Here is a 25776-nt window from a genome sequence, read left to right on the forward strand (position 1 = left end):
TCAAGCTATCTAGTACCATAGGCCCTTACTTACATTAACAGTTTTCTATTCCTTCCCTGAGGGCTGTATCTCTTTCCTTAACCATCAGTTCAGTGCCAGAGACCTAGCCACCTGCACATATGCCTCCAAAACACCTACTGGCTGCCTGCATCCAGTTTAAACACCCTGAGCACATGTTCTATTTGCCCATTGCAACAATTTGCTCTTTTACTGAGTTCTACCCCATTTTGAACAATTCAAATGAAATTAAAACTGGCTATGTTTTTGGGCATTGAGTATAAACATTCATTATCAGCATTTGCAGCTGGGGCATTTCATTCTTTGCTGATCCTAATCACAATAATAGTGTCCAATGCCTCCCTACCCATAATTTCTTTTTTATTAAATTGGCTACATCCTGTGAAATCTGAGATCCAAGAATGATTTTATGGGGAAAACAAGTATTAACAGCTATCGAACAACTCCTGCCCTAATGTTTAACCAAATAAGATATTTTATTAGGATCTGTATTTTTATGGCTCCTTTTTAACAGCTGTAATAAACTCTTTCAAAGCAATATGCTGCAAGGGATCAAAGAGCTGTGCTCAATTAGAATTGTTCCTTATTAACCACAGTCAGAAAGGAGTAAGAAATAAATAAAAGTGTGTCCGGTATGTCCTTTAGCCGACTGAGAGAGGAATGCGTCACTGTGATGTGTTGCTTTAAAACAAATTAAAAATCCTATGAAGCACTGAAGCTCCCTAAGCTACAACAGTGGACTTGCTATGGAGATCAGGTCTCAGTTTCTGATACCAATGCCACCTGTGATCTCTTCCCAAGAATCCAGAGATCAAAGATGAAAAGCAACACCGACGAAGTCCTAGAATGTAACCGGTGTACTGACATTGAAGAGACCTACAGCATAAGTCGACTGTACTGATTTCAGCTTGAACAAAGGAACAGCAGGTTTCTAAGCAGCTGTTGTATATGAGATGAAGTGAAGTTACGAAACGCAATAAGGGCAGAAAATGACTTACACGGTGATTCACTGGAAAACAAGCTCCTGTTATGTGGCAAGGCATGCATTCATGGCAGCATACAGAGCAATGCGGTATACATGGCCTTAATGGGTAGAGTTAATCTCATTAAAGGGGCTCAAAAAGCTGCATTAATTGTACCACCAGTCTCCCTTCATCCCAGGTTCAAATGTCCAGTCATCTTTGGTTGTTGGCACTCTATCATGACATACATCCAAGCACTACACCTATTGATTTTCCCCTTACATTTTTTGTCTACTTATCATACTGCCTTTCCTACAACATATCTGTGAATTAGTTAATTTTATCATGACTTATAATGAAAGAACAAAGTGTTAGATACCTTAATTTTCTCAAGGATAAACTGTAATAAGCAGGCTGATGAGGCGTCTTCTCTCCGGCGAAACACTTCCCAACGGCTCCACACCATAGCCTGATGAACAAAGGTGATTATTCTTTATTTGGAACCACATCTGCGACTTCATAATTTTCTATTACCATGTCCTTCTCCCACATTCCCATAGATAGGGACCCCCTGGGGCTTCATTCCATGAAAACAAAGGTCAGTTTAACCTGTGGATCCTAACGGGTTTTCTCATGAAATGCCCACTGTTATCAAGGAAGCAAAACCAAAATGTCTCAATCTCTTTGCAACAATGTAAGAATTTCCAGAAGCCTATGTGGCCTAGGTCCTTTTCCATATTATAATACTATTTCTGATTTCTTTTAATTCATTTCACTTTCATAATAAGGAAAGGGAACTTTTATCAAGAAAGACAGAATGGAAAAGCTTTTGCTCTATGTCAGTGCCCATATTTCCATCTGGTGAACTCCTCTGATTTTCATTATCCATCAATTTGCTCTATAAAAGCTTCCCAGATTAATCTAGATGCTTTTGATATTTTAACAACAAGGATGCCACTTAAATTATTTTCCAGAATACATCACAATGACATGTGCTTAACACTTACATAAATATCACATGAGGAATACAGACGTCATAAAGAATTCAAACTCTAGTATGTTACATTAATCAAAAAAGAAATAAAATATTTTATACTAAAATAAGTATAGAATGCCTTGATATAATCCTTTGTATATTACCCATGAGATGAGGATGGCTCTCACTAGCAGATTTTAAAAGGAGCGTCATGCGAATCAAAGCAGTGAGGCTAGTGTTATGGAAATTAACAGTGTCAGAATAAATGCTTCTAAGCTTGAAAATAAAGGCAAGAGAATGTGTGCCAAGGCATGTGTTAGATATTAGTAGGTGCTAGCCTCCAATTTTTAAACTGTTTTCAGCATAGGTTAAACTAATATTTGTCTAATTAGTGTGCACATATATCTTCCTCTCATGATTATATGAATTCCATGTGGGCATATATATTTTCTTTTACTTTCACAATTGCGCACATTTTATAAGAGACGAAGCATTTAAATGGATGTATACAACCTTCTCTTTAATACTCCTTAAATCAAACCGACTTCCCTGGAGCCAGGTTCTTTCCTTCCTAACCTCCAGGTTTTCTTTTTACTATTACTCCGACTTCACAAACCGGGCAACCTTTCACTTTCCTTATCCAATTTTTACAGGTTTAAAAATTCGAAAGCAGAAGAAGGCACGGTGTATTTTTCTTTTTCCTGTAAAGAGCAGTAAATATTGTAGGCTTTCTGAGTCACACTGGTCTCAGTCACAACTGCTTAATCCTACTGTTGAAGTGCAAAAATGGGCGTGTCTGTGTTCCAATACAATTTTTTGTGAACACCTAAATTCGAATTTCAGATCATTTTTATGTGAAACTTTCTTTTTAAAAAATCATTTAAAAATTTAAATGTCATCCTCGTCTCGAAGGCCATACAGAAACAGCCAGCTAGCCACATTCGGTCCTCTGTAGTTTGCTAATGGTTGTGCTAGAGTGAGGCTTTTGTTTATTTTAGTTCCTTCTTCCTCAATTGTATATCTCTGGATTTTGTTAACCAACACAAAAATACTCTGATTTAAGACACAGATCTTCTGAATTACTCGTTTTGGCACACTTATTTACATCCACGTCATTACTTAGCAGTTTCAACATGTACCATCCTTATCCAGTTGGTTGTAAATTCTGGAAAGGAGGAGGCTGTCCTTATATATTTTTAAAAAAATCCTGTGGACGACAACAGGAAATAACTGAAGCTGCCACTGAAAAATTCTAGCTGAGTGAGAGAGGAACAATTATAAACAACCCTTTCTACATATGGCTGAACTACAAAGGCAGATCTTTGAGTTAGCAAAAGCATATTCCACTCAAATCTGCTGACTTTGTTTCACAAATCTATTTCACAAATTTGTGTGGAAACAGATTCGACAGAAATCTGCTACACTGAGTTTCACAAGCCACTCTGTAGCTTTTTTTCCCCAAAACAAAACTAATTTGAATTAATCTCATCTGTGATATCTGTGGTATGATCTAAAGGGCACTATCAGGAGTAAAAAAAGTTTCTCAGCAGTGCCCCAGATACATCCAGTGGTAAAATATTGTTTCTGTAAAACACTGTTCTTTCCCTAGTCCATTGATCCTCAAAAAGGTATAACACAAACTTCTTGGAGATCAATTTATGTATTAATCAAAACGGGACATCAATTAACAAAAGTAAGTATAAGCAATAGTATGGAAATTATTGCTTTAGGCTAATGGTTCTTAACCTCCATTGTACATTGGTATCATCCAGGGAGCTTTTAAAAAATCCCAGCACTCAGGCTACTGCTGTGACAAATTAGTTTCCAGAAGTGGCACCCTCTAAGTCATTTTTCTAGCTGTACAGGTGATTCGACTGTGCAGCCAAATGTGAGAACCCCTGTCTTACACCCTTTTGTAGAATTAAATCTTACTCAGGAGAGGTAACAAGTGACTCTTATTTTGATCTAATTTACTTGTTCTCTTGACATCTTCCAGGAGGAGAAGGAACAGCAACAAAAATTATATATCTTGATGTAGTGATCAGTGACCTCTGGAAGAAATGGAGACAAGACTGATAGGGAGGTGTGTGATATGGAAAAAGTGTCTCATAAATTTCGCTCTGAGTCAGTCATTTAGGACTTCTCTGTAAACAATGAAGGAGTAACATTTACACCCATAGTGAATTATTCATAATTTTAATTTCTATGAATGGATGTATTAATATATAGAAAATGGCCACGAACTGTTCCCATATAAACCCTGGCACCCCCAAAACCTCTGGAGATGTTAGATATCCCCAAATCATATGCTGTAACAATAACAGTAACCCTAACCCTGGGTAAGCCTGTGTGGTGTGATGTGTTCTCGCCAGGGGACTGTAAGTAACAAAACTGTACAACTCCACTTTCTTTTTCTTGATCTGCCCCTGTCCTCACCATATCTCACCCAGAATAATATGGTTAAAACACAGGATACTAATGAGCTTTGAGAAAATAGTAACAATTCAGACATAAAGCCCTAGTACTACAGAAAGCCTCTGATTCATGAAAGTCTCTCTCGTCAGAGGTTGAAATCCTGGATAAATATGTCCTTATATTAAGACCATAAATCTTTTCTTCTTGAAACCATTTAAAATTTTGTTTTGCTTTTGTGAAAATTATACTTTCAGTGAACTACCTTCTGATCGTTGAATTTGGATAGTAAGGTGAAGTTTTACATCTCACTTCTTACAGGTGAAAGCTTTATGTCAGAAGGTAGAAGGCGCAGCAGCTTAGTTTTCCTTAACAGGAACTGATACACCATTGATTAAAAATTATTGCTATTTTAGTCAAAAACATGATGAGATACCATCTCATGTCAATCAGAATGGCGATTATTAAAAAGTAAAGAAACAACGGATGCTGGTGAGGTTATGAGGAAATAGGAACACTTTTACACTGTTGGTGGGAATGTAAATTAGTTCAACCATTGTGGAAGACAGCATGGCGATTCCTCCAAGATCTAATACCAGAAATACCATTTGACCCAGCAATCTCATTACTGGGTATATACCCAAAGGAATACAGATTGTTCTATTATAAAGATATATGCACACGTATGTTCACTGCAGCACTATTCACAATAACAAAGATGTGCAATCAACCCAAATGCCATCAAAGATAGACTGGATAAAGAAAATGTAGTATATATACACCATGGAATACTATGCAGTCATAGAAAAGGAAGGAGATCGTGTCCTTTGCAGTGACATGGATGGAGCTGGAAGTTGTTATACTCAGCAAACCAACACAGGAACAGAAAACCAAACACAGTATTTTCTCACTTTTAAGTGGGAGCTGAACCATGAGAACGCATGGACATAGGGAGGGGAACAACCCACGCTGACACCTGTCATGGGGTGGGTAGGGCAAGGGAGAGCATTAGGAAAAACAGCTAGTGCCTGCTGTGCGTGCTACCTAGGTGACAGATTGATAGTGCAGCACACCACCATGGCAAAGTTTACCTAAGTAACAAACCTGCACATCCTGCACATGTACCCTAGAACGTCAAAATAAAAACCGGTGGCTTGTGCCTGTAACCCTAGCACTTTGCAAGGCCAAGGTGGGTGGATCACCTGAGGTCTGGAGTTCAAGATCAGCCTAACATGAAGAAACCCCACCTTTACTAAAAATACAAAATTAGCCAAATGTGGGGGCACACGCCTGTAATCCCAGCTACTAGGGAGGCTGAGGCAAGAGAATCGCTTGAACGTGGGAGGTGGAGGTTGTGGTGAGCCAAGATCATGCCATTGCACTCCAACCCGGGTAACAAGAGTGAAAATCCGTCTCAAAAAAAAAAAAAAATTACAAAATTTGCTATTTTTATTTTGAAGAATGCTTAAGAGGCTGTTATTTATTTTTTCATTTTGGATACATTTTCTTTCCAGTTTATTATGGGCTATTTTTTTTTCCTGGTAGTTAGGATGTTATATATGAGGCAAAAATAAGTCAATCCGTCAGTTTTGAGAGATGATACATATAAATACAACAATCGCCCAACATTTTTAATAGTTGCTTTACAAACAGATTTTTATTTTGAACAGAAATTCTAGAGGATTATAATGACAATAAATTTGCATATACAGCCTCTTCCTACTTTTGAAAAAAGTTTCTTACAATATTATAAAAGACAATATGTTTCTGTGTTATATCTTTCTCGATATTATATTACTTTTATTATAATACAGTATATAATAATTTGAAGCAATAATTATAGATGTTTATTGAATGCTTATCATATGCTTGGCATAGTATTAAGATCTTTATAGGGATTAAACCATTAAATCTAAATGTTATTATTTTATAGTTAAGAAAACTGAGGCCGGGCGCGGTGGGTGGCTCAAGCCTGTAATCCCAGCACTTTGGGAGGCGGAGGAGGGTGGATCACGAGGTCAAGAGATCGAGACCATCCTGGTCAACATGGTGAAACCCCGTCTCTACTAAATATACAAAAATGAGCTGGGCGTGGTGGCGTGTGCCTGTAGTCCCAGCTACTCAGGAGGCTGAGGCAGGAGAATTGCCCGAACCCAGGAGGCGGAGGTTGCGGTGAGCCGAGATTGCGCCATTGCACTCCAGCCTGGGTAACAAGAGCGAAACTCCGTCTCAAAACAAACAAACAAACAAACAAAAAAAAACAAAAAATAAAACGGAAATACAATAGTTTAAATTAACTTTCCAGGATGTCAACACCTAATCAGAACTTCAGGAATTGAGAGTAGTTTGTGTGACTCCAAAACTCAACCCTTCACAGTATAAAATACTCCTACTGGAGAAAACTATGAATGCTTATCATAATCTCCACATACGATTCGTTAAAACTAGCAAAACTCCTTCAATGAAGAAGTAATCTTTTTAAATTTTTTGTTTGTATTATCCGTATTAATTGCTTAGAGAATTTATTGGAGAAATAATTGCTTTCATTTTTTCCTTTGCCAGGATAGGCAAAATCAGCATAAAGCATATACAGCTTTCTGAATGTGCTGAAGACTTGAATTATTTTGTATGCGAAAAGATGTAGGGCTCACAATAAGCCACATGGAATTGTAAATTACCTAATGAATTTGGGCTACAAAAGACTAGTTTGTATTTATAGAAATACTTTGACTTTTCTAGGTAATCATTCGTTTTTATTTTCTCTTAACCCTGTTTAAAAATTTTCAGAAAACACTTCTTTATTTAAGCAGGCAGCAGGTAAAAGAAATTACCTTTGGAAATACAGAACTTGAAATAGTGTATGAGGAACTTTTATAGTATCAATGCAGAATACTGAATTGTAAACTCATAGTATTAGAAGGTATTACTGTTATGTTATAACATAACTTAATAACATACACATATTAGAAAACTGAGGTTCATTAAAGTTAAGTGACATGGCAAAGGTTGAAAAGTTAATTGATAGTGGGGACAAAAACGTTATGCAGGCCTCTGAATTATTTGCATTATGATGGAAGTCTTCTTCCTATACTTCAGTTACATAAAAATATAGTGACTCAAAATAAAATTCAAAACAAAACAAATGAAGTGAAATATGTTAGAAGAAGTAATGTTAGCAGTAATCACTTTCTATTACAAGAAAAAGAATAAAAAGTCACAGGAGTTTCTCTTAGGGTCGCTTTTGTGAGATTGTTTTGAATGCAATGATTGATTAATTCTTAGTGTCTCTTCTGCACTAAGAAGTATGTAGAAAAATATTCTGCTTTAATACACAATAGCTTGTAGTTTTTACCTAACTACAATGTGAAGTTTCTTATGGAAGTGTCTTTTCTTTCTGGTGAAAGATTAATTTTACTATATTAACAGTATAACAGTTTGGTTTGTTAGTTTGATGTTCCTTGTAATTAAGAAAAATTGATAAGGAGGACCCAATGTCAATACCTGCTTGAAGCCATAACAATATTTCTTTTCTTGCAATATTTGATTAGATCTAATAACTGTGTCATAAACATTTTATTGAACTGTGGCATGACAAGATCTCTTTTTTATTATTGGCTGTTAACATTCCTGTCATATTTAATGCTTCACCTGGGAAATGGCTTTCAGTCAGAGTTCACTCTTACGTGTGTCTACCTTTCAACCTTGATGCAAAACAAATGACTTCTTATCTCAGTCATAAAGGAATCTTCAGAAAATATGAGGGGCTTTTTGTATTCTCATTAAGGGTCTCTCCGGAGGTAGACATTAACCGTGCAGTTTGCTCTATCAAGTTTCATAGTTTAAAACATTATTTTAATAACACATGACATTTTGCCAAAATGATTGGGATTCCTCTTTAAGACTTTTTAAGTCTTACTCAAAGTATGACAATTTATGTAAGTGAAGCATCTTTATTTATACTTTAAGTTCTGGGATTCAAGAAAACATTTTGGAAAGATATTTGTCTACAAAGTCACAAATATCCGGGAGGAAGCCCCTGCTCAGTAAGAAATACTTTACAGATCTGTATACTCTTGTGTCTCTATCTGTATTTATCTTTTATTTTTCACAGAATGCTTCAAAACTTTAAATAAACATGTTTAATTTCTTTTATGTTTGACTAAACATGTTGCATTTTTCTCACGATTCCTGATATTATATATTTACATAGGGAGGTATAAAATTTCCATGGTGATGATATATCAACTCTATTTATTTTAGGAAAAAAGGTTCTAAAACATATATGGCAAATGTCAGCATCTATTAAATCTAAATATGAATACATAGTGGTTAATTATTTTTTCTTTATTGGAAAAATGAGAGAAAACAAAAAGACTTTAACTGAATTTTCTTCCTAATGAATGTTTCTAGATTCACCTTAATTATCCTGTTGTCTTTATACTCACAGTCCGCACCATTCCTCTGCCACTGTTTCCTAATTATTTCTTAATAATTTCACTCACTTTCCTAAAAGACAATGTATTTATACTTCTCTTGTATCCATAATGATTCTTATAATGATTCTACATTGGAATTATTTGTTTGTGTTTTACATTGTATTGTAATGCATCTGAATAAAAATCTCAAGCCAAAATATGATATTTGAAAATTGCATTTCACCACTTTAGGCTTTTGCTTGAGTCAATGTTCTTATTTTTAATTTGTATAAATTTACAGGGTTCAATTGCAATTTTATGACATGCATAGATTGCACAGTGATCAGGTCAGGGCTTTAGGGTATCCAAATAACTTACATTTCAACCTATTAAGTAATTTCTCATCATCCACCTCTCTCCCACCCTCTTATCCTGCTAAGTCTTCCTTGTCTATTATTCCATTCTCTACATCTATGTGTACACATTTTTTAGCACCCACTAATGACAGAGAATATGTAATATTTGATTTTCTGTGTCTGGCTTGTTTCACTTAAGATAATGACCTCCAGTTCTGTCCATGTTGCTGCAAAAGACATGACGTCATTCTTTTTGATGGCAGCAGAGTATTCCATCGTGTATGTATAATATATTTTCTCTAATCATTTCTTGATGGACACTTAGACTGATTCCATATCCTCACTACTGAATTGAATAGTGTGTGACAAACATGAGTGGAGGAGCTTTTGGATAAATTGATTTATTTTCCTTTGGATAGGAAACCCAGGGGATTGCCGGATTCAACGGTTGTTCTATTTTTAGTTCTTAGAGCTATATTTGTATTGTTTTACATAGAGGATTTAATAATTTATATTCCCACCATCAGTGTAAAACCAATCCCTTTTCTCTGAATCTTCACCGACATCTATGATTTTCTGTCCTTTCGTAGAAGTCACCATTTTGACCAAGATAAGATGATATCTCACAGTGGTTTTAATTTGCATTTTTCTTATAATTAGTGATGCTGAGGTTTTAAAAAATATATCCATTGGTCATTTGTAGGTCTTCTTTAGAAAAAAAAATGCCTATTTGGCCGGGCATGGTGGCTCACACCTGTAATCCCAGCACTTTGGAAGGCCAAGGCAGGCGAATCACTTGAGGTCAGGAGTTTGAGACCAGGCTGGTTAACATGGCAAAACAATGTCTCTACTAAAATTATGAAATTAGCTGGGTGTGGTGACACACACCTGTAATCTCAACTACTTGGGAGGCTGAGACAGGAGAATCACTAGAACCGGAGAAGGGGAGGTTGCAGTGATCTGAGATCTCATCACTGCACTCCAGCCTGGGAGGGAGACTCCATCTCAAAATATTGTTTCTGGTCCACTTTTTTTTTTTTTTTGAGACGGAGTTTTGCTTTTGTTGTCCAGGCTGGAGTGCAATGGCTCAATCTCGGCTCACTACAGCCTCTGACTCCCAGGTTCCAGTGATTCTCCTGCCTCATCCTCCCAAGTAGCTGGGATCACAGGCACCCACCACATGCATGGCAAATTTTTGCATTTTTAGTAGAGATAGGGTTTTGCCATGTTGGTCAAACTGGTCTGGAACTCCTGGCCTTGGGTGAGCCACCTGCCTTGGCCTCCCAAAGTGCTTGCCCACTTTTTAATAAGACTATTCGATGTTTTTTTTAATACCTATGTATTTTTGATATTTCCCTGTAGGATGAATTGTCTGCAGTTATCTTCTCCCATTCTATAGATGCTGTTCACTCTGTTGATTTTTTTTCTGTGCAGAAGCTTTTTAGTTTAATTAAGTTTCATTGGTTTATTTTTGTTTCAGTTGCTTGTACTTTTGAAGTCTTTGTCATAAATTCTTAGCTTAGATCTATGTCCAGATGAATTTTCTCTAGTTTTTCCTGTTTAGAGTTAGTATAGTTTGGGGTCTTACATTTAAATGTTTAATCTATCTTGAATATGTATCTGTATATAGTGAGAGATAGGGATCCAGTTTCATTTCTCTGCATATAATAACACAATTTCCAGTATCATTAATCGAAAAAAGTGTTCTTTCCCCAATGTATGTTCTTGTCAGCTTTGTCAAACATCAGCTGGCTGTAAATATATAGCTTTATTTCTCAGTTCTCTAGTCTTTTCCACTAATTTATAGGTCTATTTTGGTACTAATACCATGCTATTTTGGTTACTAGAACTCTGTGATATCATTTGAAGTCAGGTAATATGATGCCTCCAGCTTTGTTCTTTTTGCTTGACATTGGCATTTTGATAGGCATTGCATTGAATCTGTAGAGTGCTTTGGGCAGTATGGTCGTTTTAACAACATTTAGGCTTCTAATCAATGAGTTTGGGACATTTTTCCATTTATTTGTGTTACCTAGAATTTCTTTCATCAGTGTTTTGTAGTTTTCCTTGTAGAAACCTTTCAGTTCCTTAGTTAAATGTATTCCCAGATATTTTATTTATTTTCTGTAGCCATAGTAAATGGGATTGGCTTCTGTTTTTCTTTTCTCAGCTAGATCGTTGTTGGTATTTTTTAATGACACTGATTTTTTATGTTGATTTTGTGTCATGCAACTTTCCTAAATTTGTCAAATCTAGGAATATTTTGGTGGAGTCTTTAGGTTTTCCTAGACATACAATCATGTCATCAGCAAAGGGATAATTTGACTTCCTCTTTTCCAATTTGGATGCCTTTTATTTTGTCTTCCTGTCTTATCCCCCTGGCTAGGGCTTCCAGGACTATATTGAGTAGGAAAGGTGAAAGTGAACATCCTCGTCTTGTAACGCTGTACGTTTCCTTGAATCTTAAATTACCTATCATATTTGTTACCAGTATTTTTCCTTTTTATAATTGCCAACACCTATGATTTACTTTTGCTCATAAATGCACACATATGTGGATCTGTCAATTGGTAGGGGATTGATAGGTCCATAAATATTTGCCTTCACTTTCTTTTTATACCTTTACACGTCTCTTAAGGACAATTCAATGCCCTCACTCCAATTGGTTGCCTTTCATTGCCAATTCTGATTTGCTTTCAGCTGGCTGAGGTTTTCCATGCATCTGTGAAATAATTTTCAATGATAAAATTTGTGTACAGTGAAATGCCTGGCATTACTGTAGGTCCTGGAATTATAACTGAGATAAAAACACATCCCTGGCCTCCGGAAGCTTAGAATCTTTTACATTTATTTTTTATCATTTAATAATTTACTAACACCACTACTGCAACATGTTCTTTAAAAATATACATTTCAGTTTGAGTTTTGTTTTGTTTTTAATTGACATAATGATTCTGCACACTTATGGGGTATAGTGTGATTTTTCAATACATGTATATAATGTGTAATAATGAAACCAGGGTCATTCACACATCTATCACCTCAAACACTGGCCATTTCTTGGTGGTGAGAACATTCAAAGCCTCTCTTCTACCTGTTTTGAAATATATAATAACATTATTGTTGGCTATAGTCACCCTACTGTCCAATAGCCCTCCAAAGGTATTCCTCCTATCTAACTGGAACTTTGTACCTGTCGATAAACCTCTCCCCATCCCTCCCTTCTCCCTACTCTTCCCAGCCTCTTTACATTTAGATTTGCAACAAGGACATCTGATGTCCTCTATGCTCCACTTTTATTTCCAACTACAGATTTTTCCTATAGATGATTTACATTGTGTCCTGCCCAGTTAGTTGATCAGAAAATAGTCAAGTTTATGAGAATCCTGAGAGGTCTGGGGGTGTATTCTCATTCCTGGAAAAGGATGATTTTAGCACAGGCATATTTATGATTCTAGTTCTATTGTGGCAGGAAGTTGAACGGTTAAGATCTGAGAGCATCAGTAGACTGTATCCCATGCAACAAGGGCAAGCCTGCCCTAACAAGGATCCGTGCATACTCATGTTGAGATTATTCCTCAGGTCCAGGTACTGATCCTATGGGTGTTTTCCCATAGGAAGCCCTTCCCAGAATTATGTTTCTTGGTTTCTGACTCAAACACCACTTCAGCTTCAGAGCTACTCTCAAACAAGCATTGGAAGTGGGTAGGCTTTCCAATCTCCAAGGATGAAAGCCTCTTGTCCTAGTGTCCATTCCTTACATCCTTCTCTAAAGCCAGTTGTTACTACTCAATTTTGGCCTAACATGTGTCCCAGTGAGGTTTTGATATCAGGAATAAGCTTTTAACAAAAGACTCGGCTGGGCGCCATGGCTCACGCCTGTAATCCCAGCACTTTGGGAGGCCGAGCAGGGTGTATCACCTGAGGTCATGAGTTAGAGACCAGCCTGGCCAACATGATAAAACCCCGTCTGTACTTAAAAAAAAATAGCTGGAAGTGGTGGTACATGCCTGTAATCCCAGATACTTGGGAGACTGAGGCAGAAGAATTGCTTGAGCCCAGGAGGCAGAGGTTGCAGTGAGCAGAGATTGCACCACTCCCCTCCAGCCTGGGCGACAGAGGGAGACTCCATCTCAAAAAAAAGAAAAAAGACTCAAAAAGAAATAGACTCTACATATATCAGTGTTAAGTTGTAAGATGGCATATAACATTATCATGTGTTAAATCAATCACTACAAAAAAAGTCTTTTTCCGTTTTAGGAGGAATTAGTTTCTTAAAGGGATTTTCTTAGTGAAGTCATTTTTCAAGCTTCAGTGGGAGCCCTCTGAGAGAGTTTTGCTCATATAGGCCTTTTGATATTTTTCAACTATATACCAGAAGACAGTATATAACTTAGAGGTAATGTAAGTAATGCCTCTAGACCCGGTATTGAGCACCAATTGTGTGCCAGAGAATTTTGGTAGGCACTGGGAAAGCAGTTCTTGCACTCATCATGCGTATGTTTAGGTTTACTCACTGTTAGTTGTGAGGTACTGGGCGAATTACCTAACCTGTATGAATCTCTTCTGTTTGAGAAAAAAACCACAGGGAAATGATAATCCCAATACCTCTTCTGTTAAACTCATAGGTTGCTTTTGTTTGTTTGTTTTTCCTTTTTGTTTTGTTTTGAGGCAGGGTCTTCCTCTGTTGCTCAGGTTGGAGTGCAGTGGCACAAAGTACCTCACTGCAGCCTCCACTTCCTGGGCTCAAGCCATCCTCCTATCTCAGCCTGGCAAGTACCTTGGACTACAGGCCGAGCCACCACAGTCTGCACTCAAAATTCTAGCCTCAAGCAATCCACCTGCCTTGGCCTCCCAAAGCGTTGGGGTAACAGGACTGAGCCTCCACCTGGCATGGCCTCGGGGATGGTTTTGGGAATTGTGAGCTAATGTATGTTCTTTGTAACTATAATGGGCTACATTGTTCTTATTTACACTTTTTAAAATTGCAGTAAAACACTGAAAGAGTTAAAAAAATACCACCCCAAAATATGATGCTTTGATAGGCTGATGACTTTGAACTGAGAACACCTGGGGAATCACATGTAGGCAGAGACTTTGCTTGAGCTCCTCTTCTCTTTCTAAAGATGGCTCCTCCAAAAAGAACTCAATTGTCATGAATCTCTTCCCCAGGAATCTTATCAACCAGGGAAGGTTAGCTAGGATCAGAAGAGAGGACTGAAGGTTGACAACACGCTCAGACTATCCCTATTCTTCTGAGGGCTTCTCCAAGACAGTTTTCATTACCAAAGAGATTTTTTATCTGCTCAACAAGACAATCTTTATTCACCATACATTTCCTCCCCTCACTCTCCCATAACTTGTGTCCCTCCAACACCAATGAACCCCCAAGCCCCTATTCCTTTTTCTAACTCAGATGCTATATAAGCTTCAATCATCTGACTCTTCTTTGAGACTCATATTTTGTGGGATTCTCATGGATACATATGTAATTAAGTATGAGTTTTTTTTTCTGTTAATCTATCTAATGTCAATTTAATTTGTAGCCCAGCCAAGGAACCTAGAAGGGCAGAGGCAAGCCATTTTTCACTCCCCTTCTTCATCTTCTCAGAAAATGCTAAAGAATTCTCTGAGAAAATGAAAAACTTAACTGCTTTAAGTTGAAACAGAGTAGGTATTAAAGAGCTCCTCCTGCTTATATCTACCTATTTGTAAAATAAAACTTGGACATCACTGTTAAAAAGTATTTCTTACTTCTTATATTATTGTGTATACATTATATTCCAACCTTAATTAATTATGTAATTTCAAAATGGAATAGAGTAAACCCCAGTAAATATTTTACAACTTACGGAGATAAAGTGAGCAGAAATGCTAAAATTATTAAGAAACATAGAAATTGAGGTTGTATTATAAGAAGTTTTGCAGCATAGACCAAATAAATTTAAATAATATTTATGTGCCAAAGATCTCAGGATTTATGCAGAATACATGCTTATTCTGCTTTCTATCAGAGGAAATGACAAGCTTTTAGTACCTCTCCCACCTTGTCCAAGGGATGACAACATTTATTGCACAGTTGGTGTCTGAGAGTTACCAATGACACAGAAAGGTGAATAGATAAACATCAAACACAGTTGATGAAGATAACTTTAATTACCTCATTAGGGGGTTTGAATTAGTTAATTATGGGCTTTTTTTCCTAAGTAAACTTTACATAGTAAGATGCCTGGTTCATCTCAAAGGAATTTAAAAATGCCTTGTAAGAAAGGCACAAACTGTGGTAATTTGGAAATGTAAATCAAATTGCAAAAACAGATAGCTTTTGTAAATCTGAGAGTATTTTCGGATTCTTTTGTTTCTTCTTTTTATAGATAGCCTGCCATTTGTATCCAAGGGCATTTTTGTTCATCCTTATGTGGGTGGCATAATTACACAGAATACTTTAAGTTTAAAAATCTTTTTGTAAGTGTGAGATTACAATCAGAACTTGATGTCACCTATGGTCAGGTTCTGATTAAAACACTTGTATTAAGTGCCAAAAATAGGATTTAATGTTCTATTCCTAAAAATAGGAGTTAATAAAATGAAATAATTATGCTTATAATTAAGGACACAGATACTCCTCATTCTTTGTCTTCTAAGTGGATAACGAATTCAGGTAACACTTAGAAGTCTTGAAAAATACATTTTGAAGGTTGTGCACACTCTCTCACTGGGGTCAGAAATGGATACTATCTACAAATAATATTTACCTAGAAGTGAGGTCTTTCTTTATACCCTCCAGAATTGTCTTTAATACTCACTAGTTTTCACATGCTCTATGCTATCTCTACTTGTAAAATACATTCCTCTGGAGAGACACCTTGTTTTTTATCTCCCATAACCCTATTCTTAAATTTTCTTTACGTCTCTAATCAAGCAATTCATTGATGTTTATTTCATATATGTTGTACTGCTTGCTGCTATGTCAGGCACCATAAAAATACACACAAATTATAGAACTTTTTACCTTCAGCATTTCTTTGAAGAAACAAATCCCATCTTGCACTTGTCTGAACTAGTGTTTAGTTAATATGTATTGATTTGACTTGACACGAAAATGAGATGTAAGAATATATCAGGACCAGCTATAATGCTGAGGTTTATAGTGAGAGCTTCTCTACTACAAATTTTGTTTGCGAGATTATATTTGTATATATTTTTTTCTATTTCACTTTTCCACCATTGAGTATGTTGTTAGCTAAGGGCCTTTATGATGTTCAGGCACATTCCTTTTTTTTTTTTTTAACCTATTTGTTGAATGTTTTATCATGGAAGAGTGTAAAATTTTGTCACATTTATTGTGTGCATCTATTGAGATGATCGTATGGTTTTTATCCTTCATTCTGTTAAAGTGGTATATCACATATATTGATTTGCATATGTTGAGCCATCCTTGCATGCTATAAAGACAGATCTATTGGCCATGGAACAGAATAGAAAGCCCAGAAATAAATCTCACATATAAAGCCAACAGCTCTTCAGAAAGGGTGCCAAGAATACACAATAGGGAAAGGACTATGTCTTCAACAGTTGTACTGGGAATACCAGATAATCACATCCGAAAGAATGTGATTGAATCCCTATCTGATACCAGACACGTAAATCAACTCCAAGTGGAATAAAGACCGAAATGTAACATCTGAGTCTTTGAAACTCCTAGAAGAAAATTTAGGGGAAAATCTTGACAATGGTCTTAGTAATGATTTCTTAGATATGACACCAAAAGCGCAGGCAACTAAAACAAAAATAGACCAGTGACTATTTTTTTCACTGGGGTCATAAAATAAATGGGTACTATCAACTCAAAAGCATGTGCTATGCGAAGGAAACAATTAACAGAGTGAAATTTATGTGATAAAGGGTTAATATCCAAAATATCGAAGACAGTCCTGTAACTCAGTAGCGCACGCGAGTGCGCGCGCGCACACACACACACACACACACACACACACAGATTTTAAAAATAGGCAAAGGTCCTGAACATACATTTCTCCAAAGAAAATATACAAATGGTCACCAGATGTATGAAAAAATGCTGATCATCACTAATCATCAGAGAAAGGCAAATCAGAATCACTATGAGATATCACCTCACACCTGTCAGGATGACAATTATATATAATTGATATATTTATGTGTGTGGACATACACACATGTATATAACAAGTGTTGAGGATGTAGAGATATTAGAACCATTGTATACTGTTGGTACAAATGTAAGTAGGTGCAGTCACTATGGAAAAAAGTACGGAGGCGCTTCAGAAAAAAACATTGGCTTACTATACAATCCAGCAATCCATTGCTGCTCTGCATGTAGGTTTTATCTCTCCCTAAACGGCCAGGAGTATTCCATTATCTTTTCAGATCTTCTATGCTTTAATGCTCATGAAAAATATGTATTTACCTAGTATAGTCATTTTCACCTAACCTAGATCTTCACGCCAGAAAAGCGACTCTCCTAACTCCAAAGCTGGGAATCATAACTGGTTTGTCTTCCTGTTATGACAAATATTCTAGTATTTTTCTCTAACATTTTCTCTCACCTGACAATTGCTAGACATATTTTTACTGATAAATCCACATGTTCTTTTTTCAGGGGTCAAACAAAGACAAAAGCTACAAGAAGTTAGCATGAATAAATGCTTTCTCAAGCAATCCTAGTTAAAACTTAATGTTCAAACTCTTTCCGAGTGGTACAGAAACATGGTTTCGCACTTGAAGATTTAAGACTGTAATGTGTTCTAACCTTTCAGGGCCTTGCATTTGTTTTAAATCACAAGATGCAGGAATTTATTAGAGTTTGATGTGCAAGCGATGACGTGCTTAATATGTTATATGAGTACGGTGTCCTCTAATGCTCCCCAGACCAACATAAAAACAAAAAGTTGCATCTCATTGGAGCCGTTGAAACACAAAAATTTTAATAAATAAGAATTACAGTGTAATAAAATTCATCATTATGTGAGGAATTGGGATAGCAGTAAATGTCTTTGGAAACTCATATTATTCTTTTTCCTCTTCATATTTCTATTCCATTCTAACATTGTAACGAATTCTTTAGGTATTTCTCAGGGGAATTTTAAAATCTAAACTACTCCCAAATCTCCTTTTTTTTTTCCTAAAACTATTCCAGGACTAAATTTTAAGAAAATCTTTCTCTTTCAAAAATAGGACATCCACCCATTCTACTTAGATTTCCTTGTACAAAAATTTATAAATGCTGTTCTGATTCTGACCAATCTTCCTTCTCTACTTACTGTAACAAATGCTACTAGTGTCCTACCCATAGCCCCCAATATGCATGGAAATGGCATTTCTAATGCTAGAATCTGTGATTCTGTCTGAGGATAATCTCTGTCTCCATTAGTCAGGCTGAAAGTGCCAAGGCATTTGTACCACCCTGAAGTACCACTTAACCAATGGCTACTGGGTACTGGGGAAAAAGCACTCCTGCTCCCTCACTACTTGTCAGCCTGAAGAACTGAAATTGGTGTTCTCCTCTGGCACCGGATTTCACTGATGGAACCACTTTCTTTTTTGGCTTCCAAAGTCTCCTTTCCTACACTTGTACTCATTTCTTAAGGTTTCTTGGGGTCACCTCCAAATAACGTCTGCTTCTGGGAGATTCTTAACAAAGACCTGCCCACTGATCCTCCCTCACACCACATTGGCACGGAAAAGGTACTGATCACAGACACGCATGATGTATGCTGCTGAAGCAAACTCACAAATATTCAAATTTATCTCTCTTAAAAGAAAGCCTAATAAAAAATATGCCCACTATCTGATTTATTTAAAATTGCAGGCTAGAGTAGGAGTAGCAGGTGTTAGTAAAAAGATGGTACAGAAAATGTTTATTGCGTTCTTAGAAAATATGTTTCATATGTATTAACTCCTCACCACATCTCTACTAAATTGGAACTGTTTTTATTACTAGCAATTTCAAGGAAAAAGCAGAGGGAATGAGAGGTCGAATAACTTGCCTTAGGTTAGAGTCTGTAAATGTTAGAGATGGGCTTTTAGCCAGTTGATCTGTCTGAGAGGCTACAGTCCCAATCACCATGCTTTGAATGATTAAAGTAGTTTTATTTCCTGGCAGAAGCTAAAGGTAAACCATACACGCTTTGGAGGCTTCCACCAATATTCTTTAAATATACAGTTAAGTATTAGTGAGTCTGAGAACACATCATTTTTTTCATGGGCAATCTGGGGGAGAAATAAGCCATTTTAATGATGAATCAAATCTTTCACTTACTTGTTTGCAAAGGCATGAAGTCCTGGGAAACTGAAGTTGGTATGAAGATTCTCAGGATCTACATGTTTGATTAACAGTCTCTTTTTTCAGATTAAGATTTTATCTTGGAAATGTTCTCTCCAAGCCTCTGATTTGAATTGATGAAACTGTGTACCCAGTATTATTTCATTATCTTCCAAAATTTGCCTATGCAACTTCTGCCCTCTCCTTCTTCTCCAAAACGGAAGTGACCTCAAGCACTCATGACTGCCTTCAGTTTAATAGCATTAATCCTGTAACTACATTCATTTTTTGGACCTTATGGATGTTGCATTACTCTTTAGTAATATATTAGCTCTAAGATCACAGATTTTTAAAGCAGACGTGTGTTAAATGTCATCTGTTAAGCTTTGTATGTACAGATGATTCTCCTTATGATATAGCATCATTTATGAGAAAATAATCTTTAAACATGAATTCACTAAATATAGTCTACTAACTGTCACACTGGTAAGCTCCAAAGAGATGACTTATCAAAATAGAAATGAATTTACTATTTTAGATGACGTACAGAACCACGAAGTACAGAAAATAATTTTAAATGGAAATTAGAATCCATGAATTTTTGCCTGGTCAAGAAATACTGCAAAGGAGTGAAAGGTCATATTTTCATATGGTTTTGAGGGTCAGAGTAAGAACTTTTTTCTTTCAGCAAGATGGGGAGCCACTGGAGGAATATGAGCAGGAGTATGACATGATTTTACTTGCTTTTTAGTAGAATGACTGTGGGCCTGAGGTTGGTGGTAGACTTACGAAGGAGCAAGGACAGAGGCAGGAGAGAGCTGGAAGACTACGCTAATCCACATGAGAGAGAAGGTGCATTAGACCAGGATAGCAGCAGCAGCAGAGCGAAGAGAGTAAGTAGATTTCTGGACATGCTTTGTAATTAGATCTCACAGGACTTGCTCAGAGTGGATATGGGGTTTGAGGGAGAGAGGAGTCAGGGATGACACGGAGGTTTGGGGCCTGGGCAAACGGGTAGGGTGAAGCTGCCCAAACTAGAGATAAGAATAGAAACAGGAGGACAGAGATAAAGGTTCTAGAGAAAAGTAGACTTGGGGTCTGATAGGGGTGCTCTGTTTCTTTTTGGCTATGTTGAATTCGAAATGCTCTCATAGAATACTGAGACAATCTGGAAAACGATTCTTAAAAACACCCATGAACTGACTCTTGCAGACTGAGGGACCCTGATGACGGTGTTTTCCTAAAATTCAAATTCTTGTCTCTTGTATTAAAGATGTTGGAATGGGAAGTCCTTAGCTGTCCTGTAGCCTATTTTATGTTTTTTAAATTAAGATGAGTAAATTAAATGTGAAAAATCCTTCAAGTCCTCCTATGATAAAATGTAATCCATTTTCTTCCATAGGCTTGTCTGACAACAGCAACGACTGCAAATATCCTTATTTGAATTCCCTTGGCTGACATTGATGCTACATCCATCACTTGATCTAAAATCAATACCCATGTCTCTAGTCACCTGCTCAGAGATGTTATTCATTAATTTTTAACAGGTGAAATCTAACTTGTTCTCATTACAAATGGATAAGTATAGGCTTACACTGCTGGTTTTTTTTTCTTTCTTTCTTTTCTGTCGTAGAGAGCCAGGCTGGCATGTTTAAAAAGAAAATGAGCCAAATGAAACTTAAGCTTCACATTTTGGCATGCTTAAAACCCAGCATGTAAATATGGCCCCTGAGAGAAGCAAAGACAAGCTTACAAACAGATGTTTTCACAAGTAAACCATTGATTTTTAACCTTGAAGAGATAATAAAGCAATGTCAGCTTCTCTTTATCAGCAAGAGAGGGAAGTCATCTATCACCCCCAGGGGTTTATGATGCTTATAAATGAATGGTGATGGCAATGTCAGCGTGACACCTTTGATACTGCAAACCCTTAGATCTGTTTGAGGTTGGGATCTTATACTGAGAGACCTAACTAGAAGCTGTGTATTTATAGAGCTCTCCTGCAGCTGTGGATACTAATACATTTTTCTACATATCCTCAAACCCTTTCAGAATGACATTGGCTAGAGCAGCTCCTCTAGCTTTCAAATTATAGTATCCATTGCAAACTTTGCCAGAAGTATTTAAAATGGTATACATTTTAGGGTAGTTATTTTTAAATTTTACAAAATTATTTTATTTAAAAATTATCAGAAAGTACTAATAGACAAACAAAAGCAATAATAAAGCAAAAGCATCTTTAATCTCACATCCAGAGGAAGCTATGATCCATTCCTGGGGCATATTTTTCTTGGCTAAGATCGTCATATGTGTTTGGGTCTTTACAAAATATTCATTCAGCATATAGTTTTAAAATCATCACTTAAAATTATATTGTTTGCATCTTTGAGAATAAACAAATATTTTATAATTTCATTGTTTTGTGGTGGCATAGAATTCCATTGTATGGGTAAACTATAATTTATTTAACCAGATTTGTTCTTGAACAATTTGATTTATTCTAGTTTTGATCTGCTTCAAATAATGCTATAAAATGCATTCTTGTTAATTATTGTGGGGATTTATTGCTTTTTTTCTAAATTCTATTAAAGTATAAATATAACATACACATGTAAAGTGCACATTATTATATGTGTGTAGCTCAAGGAATTTCTAGCAATAAACACAGCTGTATAACTGATTTACTATTTTTTAAAGGCATTATCCCAAATCCGGGAGACCACTTGTACCCTTTCCCAGTGGTTACTCACCCTCCAAAGGTACCACTGTCTTGACTTTCGACATCGTATATAGGTTTTGCTGGCTTTTGAACTTTTTAAAATGAATTGTACTTTGTATTTTCTTTTATGTCTGGCACCTCTCTCTTAACATTATGTCTGTTATTCATCCATGTCGTTGTGTGTAGGTGTATCTATTGATTCTCATCAATGTATAACAGGGGTCAGTGGGTATCTTCTTTAAAGAGACAGAAGGTATTGTAGGTTTTGTGGGACACATACAGGTTTATGTCATAGTCTTCCGTGGGTATGACATGTGTGTCTGTGTGTTTTACAATACTTTAAAAATGTGATAGTTATTTTTAGTTTGCAAGTCATTAAAAAAACAGGCCTCATACTAGAACTGGCTCATAGGTCAGAATTGCCAACCGCTGCTGAATGGGATTTAATTATATTAATAGACCACATTTCATTTATCTGTTCTACTGTGGATGGACACATACTTCCAGTTTTTGCTTATTAAGAGTAGTACAACTGTGAGCAGTTTTATACTTGCTCTTGATGAGCTCACATGTCCGCTACGTAGGAGGAACCACATAAGAATAGAATTGCTCATCATAAATTATATGTTTGTTCTGCTTTAGTGCATATTGCTAAATGCTTTCCAAAGTGATTATACCAAGTCATACACCGACACACAGTGCCTGATTGTTCCAGTTATTCCACATCCATGCTAACAATTGGGATTATATATCATTTTATTTTAAAATTTTGTTCAATTAGGTATGTGTGCCATAGTATCATGTGCAGTTTTACTATTAATAATGATGACTTAGGAAGTTAAGACCCTTCTTTTTTTTTTTTTTTTTTGAGACAGTATCTCACTCTGTTGCCCAGACTGAAGGGCAGTGGTATAATCTTGGCTCACTGCAACCTGTGCCTCCCAGGTTCAGGCAATTCTCCTGCATCAGCCTCCCAAGTAGCTGGGACTATAGGTGCCTACCACCACATCCAGCTACTTTTTGTATTTTTAGTAGAGATGGGGTTCACTCTGTTGGCCAGGCTGGTCTCAATCTTCTGACCTCAGGTGATCTGCCCATGTAGGCCTCCCAAGTGCTGGAATTATAGGTGTGAGCCACCACTCCTGGCCCTTGAGCCACTTTTCTTATATCAATTTGTCATTTTAGTTTTCTTTGTTATAAAAATCCTATAAAAGATTTTCTGACAATTTTGCATTGACTTCTGTGACTTTCTTTTAATTGGTAGGAATCATTTATATATTCTGGACTTATTGTATCGATGTATTGCAACTATTTTCCCCTGCTCTGTGGCTTGCCTTTTCTCTTAATGGTGTCTGTGAATGAATAGATTTTTAAAGTTAAAAGTGTAATCTTTCCATGCTCATGGTTAGGAAGCAACAATATTGTGAAGACGGCCATACTGCCAAAAGTAATTTATGGATTCAATGCTATCCTAATCAAACTACCAATGACCCTCTTCACAGAACTGGAAAACACCGCCTTAGACTTCATATGGAACCAAAAGAGAGTCTGCATAGCCAAGACAATCCTACGCAAAAAGAACAAAGCTGAAGGCATCATGTTACCTGACTTCAAACTATACTACAAGGCTATAGTAATCAAAACAGCATGGTACTGGTACCAAAACGGAGATATAGACCAATGGAACAGAACAGAGGCCTCAGAGGCAATGCCACACATCTACAACAATCTGATCTTTGGCAAACCTAACAAAAACAAGCAATGGGGAAAGGATACCCTGTTTCATAAATGGTGTTGGGAAAACTGGCTAATCATGTGCAGAAAGCAGAAATTGAACCCCTTCCTGATATGTTACACTAAAATTAACTTCAGATGGATTAAAGACTTAAACATAAGACCTAACACCATCAAAACCCTAGAAGAAAACCTAGGCAAAACCATTCAGGACAAAGGCATAGGTAAGAACTTCATGACTAAAACAAAACCATCGACAACAAAAGCCAAAATAGACAAATGGGACCTAATTAAACTCCACAGCTTCTGTCCGGCAAAAGAAACAACCATTAGAGTGAACCGGCAACCAACAGAATGGGAAAAAATTTTTGCAATCTACCCAGCTGACAAAGGGCTAATATCCCAAATCTACAAAGAACTAAAACAGATTTACAAGAAAAAACAAGCCCATTCAAAAGTGGGCAAAGGATATGAACAGACACTTTTCAAAATAAGACATATATGAGGCCAACAAACATGAAAAAATGCTTATCATCACTGGTCATTAGAGAAATGCAAATCAAAACCACATTGAGATCCCATCTACACCAGTTAGAATGGCAATCATTAAAAAATCTGGAGACAACAGATGCTGAAGAGGAAGTGGAGAAATAGGAACACTTTAATACTGTTGGTGGGAATGTAAATTAGTTCAACCATTGTGGAAGACAGTGTGGTGCTTCCTCAAGGACCTAGAAATGGAAATTCGATTTGACCCAGCAGTCCCATTACTGGGTATGTACCCAAGGATTATAAATCATTCTATTATAAAGACACACGCACACATATGTTTGTTGCGGCACTGTTTCCAATAGCAAAGACCTGGAACTAACCCAAATGCCCACAGATAATAGACTGAACAAGGAAAACATAGCACATATACACCATGGAATACTATACAGCCATAAAAATGATGAGTTTGTGTCTTTTGTAGGGACATGGATGAATCTGGAAATCATCATTCTCAGCAAACTGATACAAGAACAGAAGATCAAACACCACATGCTCTCATTCATAGGCAGATGTTGAACAATGAGAATACCTGGACACAGGGAGGGGAGCATCACATACTGGGGTCTGTTGGTGGGGACTAGGGAAGGGACAGCAGGGGCTGGGGAGGTTGGGTAGGGATAACATGGGGAGAAATATCAGATACAGGTGATGGGGGGATGGAGGCAGCAAACCACATTGCCACGTGTGTACGTATGCAACAACCCTGCATGATCTGCACGTGTACCACAGAACCTAAAGTACAATTAAAAATGAAAAATAAAAAAATGTAACCTTATAATCAGTGATTTTATTTGGAGTTAGCACCTTTTGTATCTTGTTAAAGAAATCTTTGCCTACCTCATAATCATGAAGATATTTGCCTACTTTTTTTCCCAAAATGTTATCATTTTACTATTTGAATTTATATGTGATTCATTTGGAAATGTTTTTATGCATGGTGCAAGGTAGGAATCAAGATACCTTTTTTCTTCATATGTTTAGCCAACTGACCCAGACCCAGAACTATTAGTGAAAAGACCATCTTCTCCTCCTCTCTACTTTAGTGTCACCTTAGTTATAATTCATGTATCCTCATATATCTGGATCACTTGTTGAATTCTCTATTCTATTGGTCTCTTTTTCAGACGTCATTTTAATTGTCATTTTTTAAAAATTCCAAACCAATTAAGTAAATAAGTACTTTCAGTTTTATTTTGTTAACCTTTAAGATGGAGGGTTAATAGGTTTTCTCACCTTTAGCCTGGCACCCTAGAAGTGCTTATGTACAGAACAAGACATTTATGGAGTGTTACAAAATTCAAAAAAAAGTCTAAGTTTTATCTGTATCCT

General features: G+C 36.6%; 1 protein-coding gene across 30 annotated transcripts in view; it reads right to left on the reverse strand.

Annotated features, from left to right (window-relative positions):
- LOC144580163 (uncharacterized) overlaps window positions 1-25776 on the reverse strand; it is a 341993-nt gene that overhangs the window by 16250 nt on the left and 299967 nt on the right. For all 30 annotated transcript variants that reach the window (XR_013529236.1, XR_013529231.1, XR_013529228.1 and 27 more), the window contains one exon: window positions 1360-1449. The gene's annotated coding sequence lies outside the window, so the exon portion shown is untranslated. The remainder of the gene's footprint in view (window positions 1-1359; window positions 1450-25776) is intronic.

The sequence above is a fragment of the Callithrix jacchus genome, chromosome 18, assembly GCF_049354715.1.
Source record: "Callithrix jacchus isolate 240 chromosome 18, calJac240_pri, whole genome shotgun sequence".
Classification (NCBI taxonomy): domain Eukaryota; kingdom Metazoa; phylum Chordata; class Mammalia; order Primates; family Cebidae; genus Callithrix; species Callithrix jacchus.